This window comes from Lagopus leucura, unplaced genomic scaffold (assembly GCF_019238085.1).
Source record: "Lagopus leucura isolate 7727_CA_CO unplaced genomic scaffold, USGS_WTPT01 Super-Scaffold_100048, whole genome shotgun sequence".
In the NCBI taxonomy this organism is placed as follows: domain Eukaryota; kingdom Metazoa; phylum Chordata; class Aves; order Galliformes; family Phasianidae; genus Lagopus; species Lagopus leucura.
In genome coordinates, this window is record NW_024962294.1 from 832145 (window position 1) to 847150 (window position 15006).

Sequence of the window (15006 nt, forward strand, 5' to 3'; positions counted from 1 at the left end):
TGTGAGGCCACCAATGTGCTCACACACCTTGCTTAGGTTCTGCCAGCCCGCATCACAAATAAACAGCTCTCCATTTTGGTGCTATGTGCTTTATTTGGTGCTGTAATCCTGTAGCACAGCCTTTCCCTTCCCCTTGTTTTGTGCAGCACTGTGCCCAGGGGTTTCCTGAAAGATGATTTCGACTTCTAGATTCACCTGCAATATTAATGATTGAATTGCCAATTAGTCGAGAGGCACTGGGCTAGATTTTCTTTAATGTTCTGTTCCCTTCCCTTACTCTGCATTCTAAGGAAGGCTCTAAGGAGCTCTGGGACAAAGGTCTCTCTCCATCACCTGTGTGTATGACTTCCCATAACCTTGTTTATGACTGCCTCGTGTTACCATAGTGATAAATAACGATTTAAAAGCCTTAAATCTGGTACAGTAGCACAGAGTCCTTGCAGAGCTGGTGATTGGCTGGGTCTTGGTGCACACACCAACACTTGAACCCTTTTCTTTGCTCCCATTTCATAGGTTGCCAAAACTCAAAACCCAGCAGTTTTGGAGGAGCTGTTCTGCACTGTGTGCTGCTGTTGCCCTGAAGTTCTGTTTGAGGCAACCACCATGTGTGCTGCAGGTGAAGCCCAGGGCTTGCAGCGTGCTGCTAAGCTGTGTTCAGAGCCTTCCTGAGAGGCCCAGGGAGAGGGGCCACAAATCTTCACTGGCAAATAAAATGGGACCTTGTGTCCCACAGACTCATCCCAGTGCCTTTGGAAGTGGCAGCTGTGTGCAGAGTTAATGTGGTACTTAAATGCTTTCCAGCAGTGGAGCGTCCTTGTGCTGTAGTGGTTAGGGATAAATGGCCATAGGATCACGAAGCCTGCTTTCTTTGCTTAGTGGTTCTTCCACATAAATTTCCAGGAGTTTTTTTTTTTTTACTCTTCCTCTCTTCTTTATAGCTGTCACATAACAGTGAGCTGTGGCCATGCTGATGCATCTTGTATTCTGCTGCCAATTTATTACCTCCTCGAGATGTAATAAACATTATACTAATAATCAGCTTGTAGGCAGGAAACAGAAATCACAAATGCATGAAAGTCTGCAAGGGAAAGGGGAAAACAACTCAGAATTTCTCAATTGTTTAACCTTGTGGCCTTCTAGCAATAGCAGACTGAGAAACAGACGCCCTTCTCCTGCACTCTGTGGTGCAGTGACCTTGCTGGATAATTACCTTCAGGTTGTTGTCACAGCCACTCTCAGCACAAGAAGGGAGCAGAGGAAACCTCATGCCTGTCAGATGCTGGTGAGTGGAGTGTCATTGTACTGAGACAAAGCACATTCACCAAAATCATCAGAATAACAAGCTGACACGATGAAGAAAAGCAAATAAGTAGCAGGACAAGAAGAGGAGCTATTCTGTCCTTATGCAGGCAGAGCTCCTTCACCTTTTCTTCTAGGATTTGCAGTTGAAGTGCTTATTGCTGGCCCTGGATATGAAGGTCCTGTTATCCCAGTGCTACGTTCTGGATTGTTTGCATACAAAGGTGAAAACCTGAGAGCTAAAGGCAGAACTTCAGGACAAGGCAGCAATAAGTTCCCTGTTCAGCCTGCTCACTGCTGCTGCTCGAGAGGGAGGTGAAAGCTGGGTCTTTGCAAGGAAATGTGCGTGATAGTGAAGAAAAGCATGGAGAGGTGTTGCTGGACCAAGATTTCCTTAATTTGTTTTGGTTCACAAAAGAAAGAAGGTCTTACCATCAAGATCTGGGTAATTGTGTGATTGAAATACAGACTGTATAACAAGGAAAAGAGGAGCAGTGAGGCAGTCAAGTAATGTGAATTGATTTAACCAACCACTATGAAGCTTTTCAATGATGCAAAATTAGTAATTAAAAAGTATATTGTCGTGTGTTGAGTTATGCTTCTTTGTGAGCCTAAGTACATTAACACATTTACAACCTCGGAATGAATTGTGTATCAGCAGTGTGTTCCTAATTGAGATTTGAACTCCTAGATGCTATTAGCATGCAAATCAGAAATAGTAAGAATAAGAAGAAAAAATGATCTTAACCCACTGAGCTATAGAGACAATACTGCAGCCAGAAAAGGGTGACGGTGCAGCTGAGGTGGCAGTTGGGATGTTGGAGATGGGGGTTTGTGGAGAGCAGGAGGAACGGCTTCGGCTGATCGTGGATGTGAGCCACAGCAATGCCTCACTGCCCTGCTCCAGTGATGCTCTGTGCAACTGCTTCCACTCTGCAACAAGCGAGGGGGAGTGTGACTTTGGGTTGAGAGGCTGCTTGGCCCCGTGCTGCCAGAAAGACTTCAATTGTGATGTGATTAGGAAGTCCAGGTTGTGAGCATGTTTTGTTCTGTTACAAACGTAATTGGGAAAGAAAACTATTCCAGCTAGAAATTTGTATCATGATACATCGAGGCCTGTAGTACAACAGAGGTGAATTATACTCCAGCAGTCGTGAATTATTGAAGTTATCGCAGTCCAACCTGCTTAACTGAAGACTGGGAGTCAACCCCTGTCTGTCTCGCTCTGCAACGTGCTGAGCCATGAGCTGCCTCCCAGCCCTGCTGCTCATCCCATGGGGGACAGAGGGTAACAGTGAAAAAGAGATGCTCCATGCTAAATGTTAAAGGCATGACACCAATTAAGAGCTTATTGTGTTTATCTGTTGCTTTCTAGTGGGGCTGCCAGACTGAGCTGGCTCCAGCCAGGATCTTCCCATCAGACTTTCACTGTTATCTCAGCTCTGTAATGACATCACGTCCATTCCGTTGCTCAGGATGCCCCACTTCAGCCAAGGAGCAGCATTATCATTCTTGTGCTATTAGTGGTGACAGCACAGTATTTTTTCAGCCACCTGAAAACACTGTTTTGCTGATCACTTTCTAATTTATTGTGTTACTGTGAATTATGGAGTCCTTTCGTTCTACTCCCAGCAGATAAAAATGCATTTGCTTTCAGCTAATCTCAGTATAAAAATCAAATCCTGTCTCCGTCTGTGTGTGCAGTGTGATCACAGTGTGGACTGACATGGGAGGCTGGTGAGAACAGCCAGGTTTGGGTCTGGTTCTGTTCTCCTGAACAGGATGCAGTCCAAACTCAGCAGTCCACCCATGGTGCTTAATGCTGGTAATACACAGTGAATTCTCCAATATCCGTGCAGTCATCTCTTGTGTTGCTATATCAATATTTCTTAAGACTGGCAAACGAGGGGAGGAGGAGAGATCAAGTTCCTTATGTGTTGCTGTGCTTAGGTTAAAGTTTCTTTTCAAATAACAAAAGTCTAAATTGCGTTTTATTTTCTTACCAGCTGCTAACTCCCCGAGACAGATTGGGAGATCAATTATCACAGCGGTGAATGAATCTAATTTTTCAATATAATTTACAGTAATTCCATATTCTCTGCCTGAGAAGCAGATAGCGCTGGCTTTTTTCCAAGCAGAGAGCTGAGAACAACAGGAGAAGCCTCACAAAGACGGCAGCCCACCTCTCGTACAACAGGGGCTCCTGGTCTCCAGGGGTTGTACTCAGGGTGAGGAATGTATGCAGACCTCCTGTGCTCTCCTCAGAGACTTTGGGGAAATTTGGAATTGACTTTTGGGGGTCAGAGATGACTCAAAAGTCTGAGTCGAGCTGAGTTTTAAGGATGTTTGCCTTTGTGTTTATGGGGGTTTTGGTTTCTGGGGTTGTGCTGCCACAGCCCGGAACTGAAATTCATCCCCATGTCCATCACCACTTATCTCTTGTAAATGTCCTAAAATGTGACTGTGAGTACATAAAGGAACAGCATGTGAAGGTAAGACATAAGGGGGTAGGAGCAAATAGCAACTGCAGCACTTGTTTTCTTCATTTAAAATCTCAGCTCTGTGGGTGCAATTAATTGGCAGTAATTTAGTCCTCTGTTTCAAAAGCCCCAGGGCAGAGGGGTTGAAACAAGGAATCTATTGGGGTCACCAGTAGTTCTGCATTTGGTCTAAGGTGCAAACAAGTGGGGAAAGGGTTGTTTATTTTTCCCATGTCATTTATAGCTTCATGAAGTGAGAAAACATTTGTTTGTTGCACTGAAGATTCCTTTCCAAAGATGTTTTGGATTGATTTCTTCTCATTCCAGTAATGCATAAATCAAGAAATGATTGTTTTTTCTGTGTAAAGTGGCCCCTGAATGTAATAATGATGTGAGCAGTAGCACGAACACTGCAAGCTCCAGGAGAGCACAATAGCATGAAAGAGGTCACTTGCCAGGTCACAATGTCTTTTTTTTTGCTTGTTCAGTGAATGGCTGCAATTTCTGTCTTTTATGTTCCCACAATCACTGGTTGTCCTTTGCCATATCTATGATTTTCCATATTAGAATTGAGGCCTCTATTCTCCAAATGACAAGTTTGAATAAAGCAAAGCCCACACCCTGCATTTTCATGCAATTGTGGGGCTGTGTTGTTTCAGCCCTGTGACAGATGGGAAGAGCAACACCTCTTGACTCCATGGTACTCCTTTGGTAGAGGTAGAAAGTGCTTTTGAACAGACATGGATTGCACAACATGTTGCACAACAAGATAGAGAACGGTATTTCAGCAGCTGAAACGTGAGCAGTAGGCTTGGTAGCTGCTGTGATAGCAAATCTGTGTGCGTGTATGTGTGTGAAATGGTGTGATTGCAGTTCTAAGGTGGACTCTGGGCACAAATGGTCTGTCAGGTGCATCCAGTGCACCGTGGGGTTCTGGAACTGTGGCTTCTTGTTGCTCTGCTGTAGTACCAGTGATTGAATTGGCCAAGAGAAAGATTCCTGCTTTGTTTGGAGCAGGAGCTTGGTGTGTGCAACGTATCTTCACGGAGCCTATGGAAGTCAGTGCAGTTCATGGTCTTGGCTTATGTTAGCAAAAGCAGGATCTGATGACGCAGTTTGGTGTTCAGAAATCTGCCTAGACTGTATCTTGTTCTGCTCTGGTATTTTAAAAGACCTGATTGTTGGTACCTCTGAGAATGTAGGTCCATCAGTATTTATTAACCTCCTCTGTCCCCTGGTGCTTTTCCTATGGCTGTGGCTGGGGAAGAGAGGAGCAAGAGCCGATTGCAGAGCTCTGAGCAGGGCTGCTCTTCTGCTTGGATTGCCCTATCAGGCAGCCCTAAGGAGACTGCATCAGTTCTGTGCTTCAAAACGTTTACTTGGAACGTGGGAAGAACGTTTCTTTAGAAATCCTGAGTGCATGCATATAGGAATATCCCATGGAGCTGTTGCTGAAGCCCACGTCACTCTCCATGTCCTTGTCATTGCTGTGACAAAGATTGCATGACCAGGGATGTGTTCTTATGTCTGCCTGCTGTTCACCTTCTGCCTTCTCAACCCCAGCGCTGCAGTTATAAATGTTTAACAGCAATTTGTCCTCACTCAAATCATGGCTGCAGATTTTGACCCAGAACATCAAGACGAAGGTTATTTTGAATGCAGTCTCAACAAAAGCACGTCTGTCTTGAGGTGATGCTATGGAGGTGGTCAGTGACTCTCATATATAATCCAGTATGAGTTCATGCTGGTTGGGACTGTTCATTGGAACAATTTCCTTGTTATTGCTTATTTTAATCTCAGATTTTAGTTGAGGGGTGGGGATTGGAACAGAGCTGGGAGACGACAAAACCCCAAAACATTAGGAGTCTAAAATGACACAGCCAACACACAGCAAATGGAAATTGCAGAAACGTTTTGATGTTCATATGCTAATTGTATCTCACTTCCTTGCAAGCCACAATCACTTCATTGTTTTTCTGCTGTGTGTTTTTGAAAAGATTTCATTGAAGCTTCCTTAATGAGGCAGACACACAATGAAAGAGAGGTATGTTGGGATGGAAATTTCTTCTGGATCCTCCACGTTAATTCTCCTTTGATTTCTTTTGCAGTAAACTTGTTCGCTTTACATGCAGAAGCCAAATTGGTTTAGCTGAGAGACCAGCCAATTCCAGACTGGCATCCCAGAAACAAGCTGTGCTGCCTTGAGCAAATTTCTAGGCTTGTTGCTTAGCAGGGGTTTGCAACTCTGCTTCTGATTGGTATGAGGCTGCTCTACCCAGAATTCTCAACTTTTGCTTTGAGTTTGAGCCTTAAAAGAAAAAAAGTCAATCACTGATGTCTCCCTGTGTTTTTCCTGTTTAATTTCTGTACTATATGGCTTCATCTTTTCTTTTTTTTCCTTCTACTCTATCCTTTTTGTGTCTGATGTTGCGCCTTTGGTATCTGACCTTGCCAAACCCTCTGAAGAATGTTTGTTAGCTTCTCTAAGTTGGTTGTGATTCGCAGCTGGATGGTGAAGCATGAAACAAGGTGAAGGAGTTCTGTCAGAGATGTGGCCTCTGCTCTAGCAGAGAGCTTGGCTGCTGCTGATGGATCTAGAAGAAGAGAAAACAGCTGCTTTTCTTAACTCCCTTATATTTAGTTTTAATGTGAATTGATGCGTTGGGGAGCTGTACCTCGGATACTTTATTTCTTCTGTCATAGGTGGGAAAGGAGATAACATCACCGTTCTTGATGTCTGAGTGAGCAACGTGCTGGCAAAGAGGAAATACCACCAAAGTGATGCCTGCTTTCATTTCTCCCACCCAACCACGTGCAAACTTAGAACACAAGCTCTTTGGGGCATGCACTCTGTTAAGCCCACAGCTTTTGGTACAGGTGTATGTTGCCAGTACCTTGGGCATATACAATGCAAACATAATGATGACCAAGCAGAGTGTGGGGTGTTCTGGGGGCCGTGACGTTGTCCCTTCCAAGAAGAGCTGAGGGGAGATGCTGTGTGCCCTGTAACAAATCCTTGCTGGGTGGTGCTGCCAGATAGAGAGCTCTGCATCGCTGCAGTGAGCAGCTCAAGCCAGGCTGATGGTTTATTGGTGTAATCCTTATTTGAGGGCTGCTGGAGCCCAGAGAGATGCTGCAGACGTTGGTGTGACTCGATGTGTGCTGGAAGGAGTCCTTGGTGCCATTAATTACAGTACCTGTAGGCTCTTTCTCAATTCCTTGCGCAGGCAGGCAGCAAGAAGGAGAATGCAGGTGGTGACCCTGTGGGCAGCAGGAGAACTCAGCAGCAGTATAAAAAGCCTTTTATTTTCCTTTCTAAATGTGGTGCTGCAATGAAAGAAAAAAAAATGTATTTAATAAATGAGGAGAGAAGCAAATGAGGTTGTTGCCAGGGAAAGGCGCTCATCACTGTGGTAGTTTCTATATCACGTTTGCTTTGTCTTTATTTATTTCTTCCTTTGTTTTGCTGCTATTAGAAGAGGCGATTCCAATGAGCAGTGGAAGCAAATCCCACCTTTGTTGTTGTTGTTGTTCCAAATCTTGCACAGGGAATGGGGCTGGCTAAGCAAAATGTAGTGTGGACTACAACTGCAGCTTATGCACTCAAAGGCCGAACAAAGGACCTTAATTTTGTGTATGTTACATTGGTGCATGTGTATTACATAACACAGATTATCTTACATAGGAAATACAGCAGCTTGAAGTAGAAAGCTGAGCCCCTGGCGTGACATCTTTATCCAAGTAATGCTCATTTCTTTACCAAGCTACACTTGTGTGTGCTGGCTTAGCTGAGGTATGAGTAGATTTACATCTCTACTGGGGGATACTGAGAACCCCAGTGCTTCCAAAATGCCTGTGGAGTTTGAACTCTGCTGCAGCTCTTGCTGCTTTCTATCATTTGTAACTATAACTGTTGAAACTGAAAGGACAAGCCTGTTTTTTTTTTTTGTGTGTGTGTGTGTGTGTGTGTTTTCTTGTTTGTTTGTTTGTTGTTTTGCTTTTTTTTAACCTATACAGCAACTGAGTGTGTAAGAAATTTAGAATCTTGTAGATTTCAGACCAAAATGTTTCCATAGTAAGTAGCTGCAGTTCCTGAAATTAGCCTGCCATGAGATAGAACTCCTGTCAGAACACCTCTTGCTGCTTATTTTAGCACATGCCTCTTGGGAAATGGTGCCACAGAGTCTGTGGGTGTCTCAGCCTTTAAGGGCAGAAGCTCTGAGCTCTGACAGTGCAGTGCAATGCTCAGCCATCACTTCCTCAGCATGGTGCCTCGTGCCCCATCCCAGAGATGCCTTCATGATGCAGGCAGTGACACTACTGGAAAGAACTCAGCTAAAACATGGTTAATCACTCCTCATGCTTTTCCAAAGCTTCTGAGATGCCATTATATCCACTGGGACTAAATGTAGTCCTTATTGTGTAGTGAATAGGCACGAGGGTGACAAGGAATCCAAGCTATCATTTGAAGCCAATAACCACCTGATGAATTTAGGAATAACTCCTGGTTCGCCATGATAGTCTGTGGTGGATCTTATCTTTTGTCTTGCTTTAAAAATAACAAAAAGTCCTTGAAACACTCTGTTGTTTCCATATGAAAACAATGTGTTTGAGTATGACAAATCACATCCCACTCAGCCAAGTCAAAGCCTTCACGCTCATTAGCTTTCTGCTTGTTTCTTTCCTTTTGATGCACCTCGCTTCCGCCTCCACTCCTGCTAGCGTGCGCTGCTTTCCATTGTCGGAACACGTTTTGGTCTGTTCAGACAGAGACAGGCATTGCCATGTTTAAAGAATGTAAGCTTTTAATTTGATGGCATCATGATCAGCTGAAGACGGGTTCCTTTTGTTCATGTTTCTTTGCTTAGACACTTGCCAAGATGTGGAAATGTAAAAATAGCTGTCCTTGCTTAAGCAAGTATTGCAAAGGGAGAGAAGCGATGGACTCCTGTGACTTTTGTCCTGGCTTTGCTGCTGGTTTGTCTCTTAGCTTTGGCGCAACGGCAGAGCAAAACATTTGTCACTAGTTTGGTGTGTAGGTGTGTGTGCAGACGTGAGAGCCTCGTGTCTCAGGTGGGCCTTGAAGAGCCTGTTGGATAAGAAACATCCTACAGAATAAAGAATGAGGTCATGGGCTTATTTGTGGTCCTGAGCTTTCCCAGCGGTGTTTCAACTCATCCCATTCACTTCAAACGCCCCTCCAGTGCAGAGCTTCAGCAGAACTGTATACGTGTTCAAGGTTGTATAGAGAAAGCAGCTGCTCTTTGCTGCTGGTGCAACAGAAAAGCCATTTCCACACTTGAACAGCTGAACTAAAGCCAACAGCAGCAACGCACCAACAGGCGCTCACTGACGGCGCCGCTCTTGGAATGGGGATGCTGATCAATTGAAATTGATTCTTCTGTAATGATGGCAAATAATCCCCCGCATTTTCCAGGCTCTCTACACAAAGCTTATTGTAGCGTCATGTAAAATATTTATGCTAAATTCATTTGGATGCTGTGACTTATTATCCACCAATGAGTTCTACAAAACCTTTTCAAAAAAACATTTTGCTTCTGAGCAGAAATGTGCCTTTCTGCCTTCAGTGTTCTGGGATGCGATCACAGCCCTCCCCTTACTTACATTATCTGTCTCAGGGTAATTTACATTTTGAAGAATAGCATGTAAATTTTTTATTTCTTTTCTGTTTGGGAAGTCTGTTTCATTTTGCATTTTCCCCTTTTCATGTGTTCTTTCACCCTAGCAAGTAAATGTTTTCTCTTTTAGGAGAGGAAAAATATTCCAGTTATAATCTTGTGCTGGGGAAGGAGCTTTGACTTTCCAGCTCCTCTGCCACGGGTTCCCAGTCCTCCTTGGGCAGCTCCAGCTGCTTATTGAAACTCAGCTGGGCTGCAGCAGCAGCAGCTGTGACTGAGCTCCATTAAATCTTGCTCACTGTGGATGAAAACTTTTGTTGTCTTTGTAGTTAGAGGAACCAAGAGGCTTAAGGGCCCCCACGCAAAAGGGTATGGAAGTATCCAAATAGCTGAGATGCTGATTCCTGTATTAGCATCAGCCTTGCTGTCACAGCTCGCACATTTCATGCAGATTGGAAAACCAAAAGCAGAAAAAAGGGAATGAAGTCGCACCCTCCCCTGGGAGAGAGCCAAGGAATTAAACTTCCCATTCCATAGCAGCTAGTTGGTCAATAGGCTCTGCATCACTGCAGCCCAACCTGGGCTCTGGCTTTGGCATCAATAGGTGCCATTGGGAATAAGTGGTGGTTGCTGCAGTGAGAAGAGAAGGGGAAGCGAGGCTGAGCTGCAGGAGAGCAGGTTGTGTTTTTCCCCCTGTTTATGGGAACAAGTTGCTTTGAGTGAAAGCCTCCTGCCAGCTCTGGGTGTGCAGTTGGGTAATTGAGTTAGCGCTTGTCTGTGCTCTGTGCCGTTTGATCTTCACGCAGACCATTTTGGGGGCACAAGGTGATGACAGTAAGTTCCATCTACGTTAGTTTGTTTCTTAAGGCTGCTGTTGCTTTCTGGAAAGACTTGAGATTGCTGCTGTTGTTGTTAGCAAGGGTCCTTTATCGACCTGACCCTCCCCTTTGGGAAACCTTTTCAAATTGCACAAAGCAATGATCTGATTCAGTGGTGGAAATTTTCCTTTTGCTGGAAGGACTCCCCTCCATCAAAGAAGAAAAGAAGTTGCAACCAGAACGGTCTTTGCTACATCTCCAGAAACATCACTGTTGTAGGAGGATGCTGCAGCAATGATAAATATGCTATTTTCATTGCTTTAATAATTAAAAATGCACTTAAATCCTTCTGCACACACAATAGAAAGGTCTATTGCATTTATTCTAGCCTCTCACGGATACTTAAGGTTTTATGGGCACTTTAAAGCTGAAATAAAGATCCTCTTTTTTTATATCCCAAAACCAGATGTCTCTCAAACTGCCATCCCATTCCCCACAACTGTAGTTATTTTCTGACGTGTTGCATCTGGTCCGCAGTCCTTTGCTTTTCTTTCTCTTAGAGACACACAGGTGTGAAGCTGAGGTGCTCTCACCCAACCCCTCTGAATGCCATGGGATGCGAGCAAAGTGATCTTGGGAAGAGGAGGTGGGGGGTTGCCAGGCTGCACAGAAATGCAGGCAGCTGTGCCCCATCCTCCTCCTCACAGCCAGCATAAATGCACCTCACTGACGTGTTTCTGCTCTAGCACAGAAGCGAGTTTAAGTCTGGTATCCTTGCAGTATGTGGCAAGTATCTCTTCGCTTCCATTTGCCATCTGTATAATGGTGATAATACTGTTCTGCTCCCAAATGGCAGCTCCTAATGCAGCTCACAGGTCCTTCAAGTACCCAGATCAGCGTGGTTTTGTTTCTGAAATGATCCTGGCGCTGTGGGGAGAGGAGGTAGCTGGGAGCACTGAAGTAGCAGACATTGCACCATTAGCCTTGGGTGCTTGATTGAACTGCAGAGCATCAAAGGATGAGAAAATCTAATGAATTAAAAGAGAAGTTCTGTTCTGCAGAATCATTGTATCAGAACAATGTATGTGCAATGCTTTTTGAGATTCACACAAGAAGCCTCCCAGAGAAATAGAACTGATGTATCTGGGCTGTTTGGAATATGTATTTGTTTTCATTATCGCTCTTTGTCAGAAAATGTCCTCCAAAGGAAATAAATACAAGAAACTATTAGATGGGGAAAATTGGTGATTTTTACAATCTGCTTTCCTCCCACCTTGCTTTTTTTGTGTTTGTGTCCTATTTTGTTTTGCAAGCTTGGTTTCATTTATAATGAAGTTTCTTGACGCTTGATTGGCAGCTGAGGATGATTTGCAACATAACAGCACCAGAATAAAGGTACAGTGATGAATGATTTAGGAAAACACAAGGAAAGAAAAATACCTATTTCAGTAATGGGTTTGTTGACAGAATTCCCTTTGGTTTGGTTGGAAGTTCCCTCTGCTCTGGGGAGTTCCCAATGGTGCAGTTAACACAGTGCACATCACTGCTATCAGCTCCCCTAGCAGTGGGGCTGCTGCCATCGTTCAGCTGTGACCTCTTCCAGCCTTGAGCTGCCTCATCTAGAGCTAGAATGAACAACATGATCTTAAAGGCCCCTTCCAACCCAAACTGTGCTGTGATTCTATGATCCCTAAGCTGCAGGACGCTACTGATCAGCCAGATTCTTTCACAGAAGTGTAGGGGCTGGATGGGATCTCTAGAGATCAAATCCAACCCCTGAATTCCCTACACGTTGGACTGATTTTCAAGCATGAGATGTGTATCTATGGGATTCCATGTTAAACTGATACTACCTTTGTCTGAAGTTTAATGGAAAGATCCCTGCAGCCCATTACAGCGGGTCGTAGAGTGCAGACAGGATGGTGAACTGAATTGCCAGAGGAATCTGATATGAATCAAAACAGATAACTAAAATGGACAAGCAATTAAGAGACTTTTTTATGACTAGAGGCTCTAAGTTTTCAGCAACTGGATTGGGAGTAAGGAACGCAATATGCTATAGCACAGTTCCTTAAGAAGAGGGAAGCAGATGAAATTCCCCCTGAGTAAAATAATGAGGTTAATAAGAATAGCTGTGCCTCCCCAATTAGGGAACACAGGAGGTATGCATATTACTGCCTTGGCAAAGGAGACTGTGATGACCAGCTGGGGCTGGTGTTGTTAAGGAGGCTGTAATAAGCAGATCAAAGTGTCTTTGTGTAGTAAATACACACCAATGCGTGGAGGGGAGCATGCAGGCAAGTTCTTCTGTACACAATTACGTGCTAAAAGAAGCCGTTGCCTAAAAAGGACAACACTTTGCAATCTGCAGCTGTGGTTCTTGTGCTTCTCAAGAAATCTCAAGAGCATGTCTGGGTGATGGTCATGTAATCTGATCAGATGTCGTGGTTGTTCTCGCAGCTGTGAGCAGTGGTCTGTAGCTGCAGTGTCAGGCAGCAATAGGAGCAAGGAGCTGGGATTCAGGGTCCTGGAGCTGCACCGGCTGCACGCACCTCGGCCTGCAGTGCAGCAAAGCTTGGCTAGAAAGATGCTTTCTTCCCGCATCTGTGATGTCACGCAGTTGTGCAGCACTTCAGCTCCCTCCTTCCTCCTCGCAGAATCAAACTGCTCACAACTGTGTCAGGTCCTGGCCTCAGGAGGAGCTCAACTGGAAGAACCTTTGGCAAGGAGAGACAAGAGGATTTGCCTAATGGAATTTGTCCCGAACCCACAGTTGAGAACTCCTTGAGGTGAGAGTCAGTAGCAGCTCTCCCTGTGAGCAGTGGGAGCTGCTCGCCCTGCAGCCTGCAGAGCCCAGCCTCCATCTGTGTTTGTGGATGCAGAGCGGTGCTGTGCTGTGCTCAGGACGTCAAAAGAGCATTTATGCTTGAGGGAAACATGAACCATGCAAATATCTGAGTGACTGAAGAGAAGGGACAGCGAGCCAGGGGGAAGTGATGGGGATGCAGGAAGGCAGAAAGCATCTTTTCCATTCTTCGTGACAAGAGAAACAAAGCATGTTCTCTCCTTCCTCAAATTAGAGATTTTTTGTTGTTGTTTTAATGCTTGCTAATATATGCTAAGCTAGCATTGCTTTTCAAAACCTGACAGTTATGTGCCCCTGCTGCCTTCAGTCACCCTGCAGTAGGGGGAAGGTTTATTTTTTATGACTTTAAGCATGGTGTGATGGTGAGAGAGCTCTGTATTTATTTCACCTGAGGAGGAATTGCAGGATAAGGTGTGATCTGGGTAAGAGCTCAGCACGCTTTGCTATCCCTGAAATCTAAACCAGAGATTCTGCTTTTATCACTGCACTGTCTACAGGAAGAAAAGGGTTTGCTGTGCTAATTACTACTCTGATTTCCATTTAACTGTTACTTCACTACTTAAAAGCCATGTCTGTTTTGTATGCTTCTGGGAAGCATGAATGGTTTCTAGAGAAAGTGGATTATTTTGCTCTTCCTCTCTTCCTGTTACCAGGAAGGGAAAAAATCAGCAGTGGTGCTGGAGATGCTTTAATATCAGTAAAGTTAATGATAAGACAGCTGGCATCTATGGGCTGAGTGTTGAACCAGTTCTGCATTTTGTGAGTGCAAGGAAAACAAAAGCATCAGTTTGGGAACGGGAGAGCTGAGATGTAAGACATCACACAGGAGAGGAGATCAATTTTGCCTTGTTTGTATTGCTCCCATATACTTGTCCTACAAGCTGAAGAGAAGGGAAGAAATCCCTTGGTTGCAGGAGCGCTTTGGTTCTCCATCAGTGTAGTCGCAGTAGGAGGAACAAGAAGGGTGGGGAGGTCAAGTCTAAGAAAGCCTGAAGTGATGAGAAGGGCACCTCGAGCTGCAGCAGCTTGGAAAGGATCCCTCAGAGTGCTCACAGAGGATGGCTGGCAGCACAGCACACCATGCACTGCTCTGCTTCTGCTCATAGGCTGAGAGGGGAGGGATGGACCCATTGCAAAACAACACTTCCATGACTCTTCTCACCTGCAGATTTCAAACGCTTTAAAAAAGTGCTCCATAAAATCCTTGCTGGGATGGAGAAAATGAAGAGAAGGAATTGAGTGGAATTCTCGCAGAGCCACCCAGAAGTCTGTCTGTCCATCCATCCCAAGGCATCCCTGTCTGCCTTGCAGGATTGTGGATGGACAAAGCCAAAGTGTTGACAGCATTTTGCTTTCCTCAGGCCTACGTTTCGTGGTCTTGTTGGTGCCTTGATTATTTTTTTAAAAAGAGGATTCAATGTGTCATTTGTAGTGAATCTGCTTAAAATAGACTCCTGGAGAAGGAAGGCAACTGCTCATTTCCTGAGATCCCACCACGCTGCATCCCACACCAGCAGTCACAGAGGCAGAGGTGGGCAGCCAGGGAAGTTGTATCTCTGTGTTTAAACTGAGGCAAGCCTGGGTTCTGGGAGATGTTTCTGACATTTTTGATTTAAAAAAAAAAAGCATCAGAAGAGCTGGAATATTTTTCCTTCAGCTTTACAGTCAAAACTAGAGTTTTTTGCTGCAAGAATATTTTTAGCTGTTGGTGTTATAGGGAATAGCACGATCTGATCTCAAGATGTTTGGCAGGCTTTCTTATTACCTTTGAAAAATCTGGGTAGGATGTGATCTTTGTTATGCTGGTATGAATCCAGGGGATGCAGACTGAGATTTTTCTTTGCGATGAGACACTTCCTTGCAGTGCAAGAAATGCAAATGCAATCATCCAGCTCTTCCCTTCT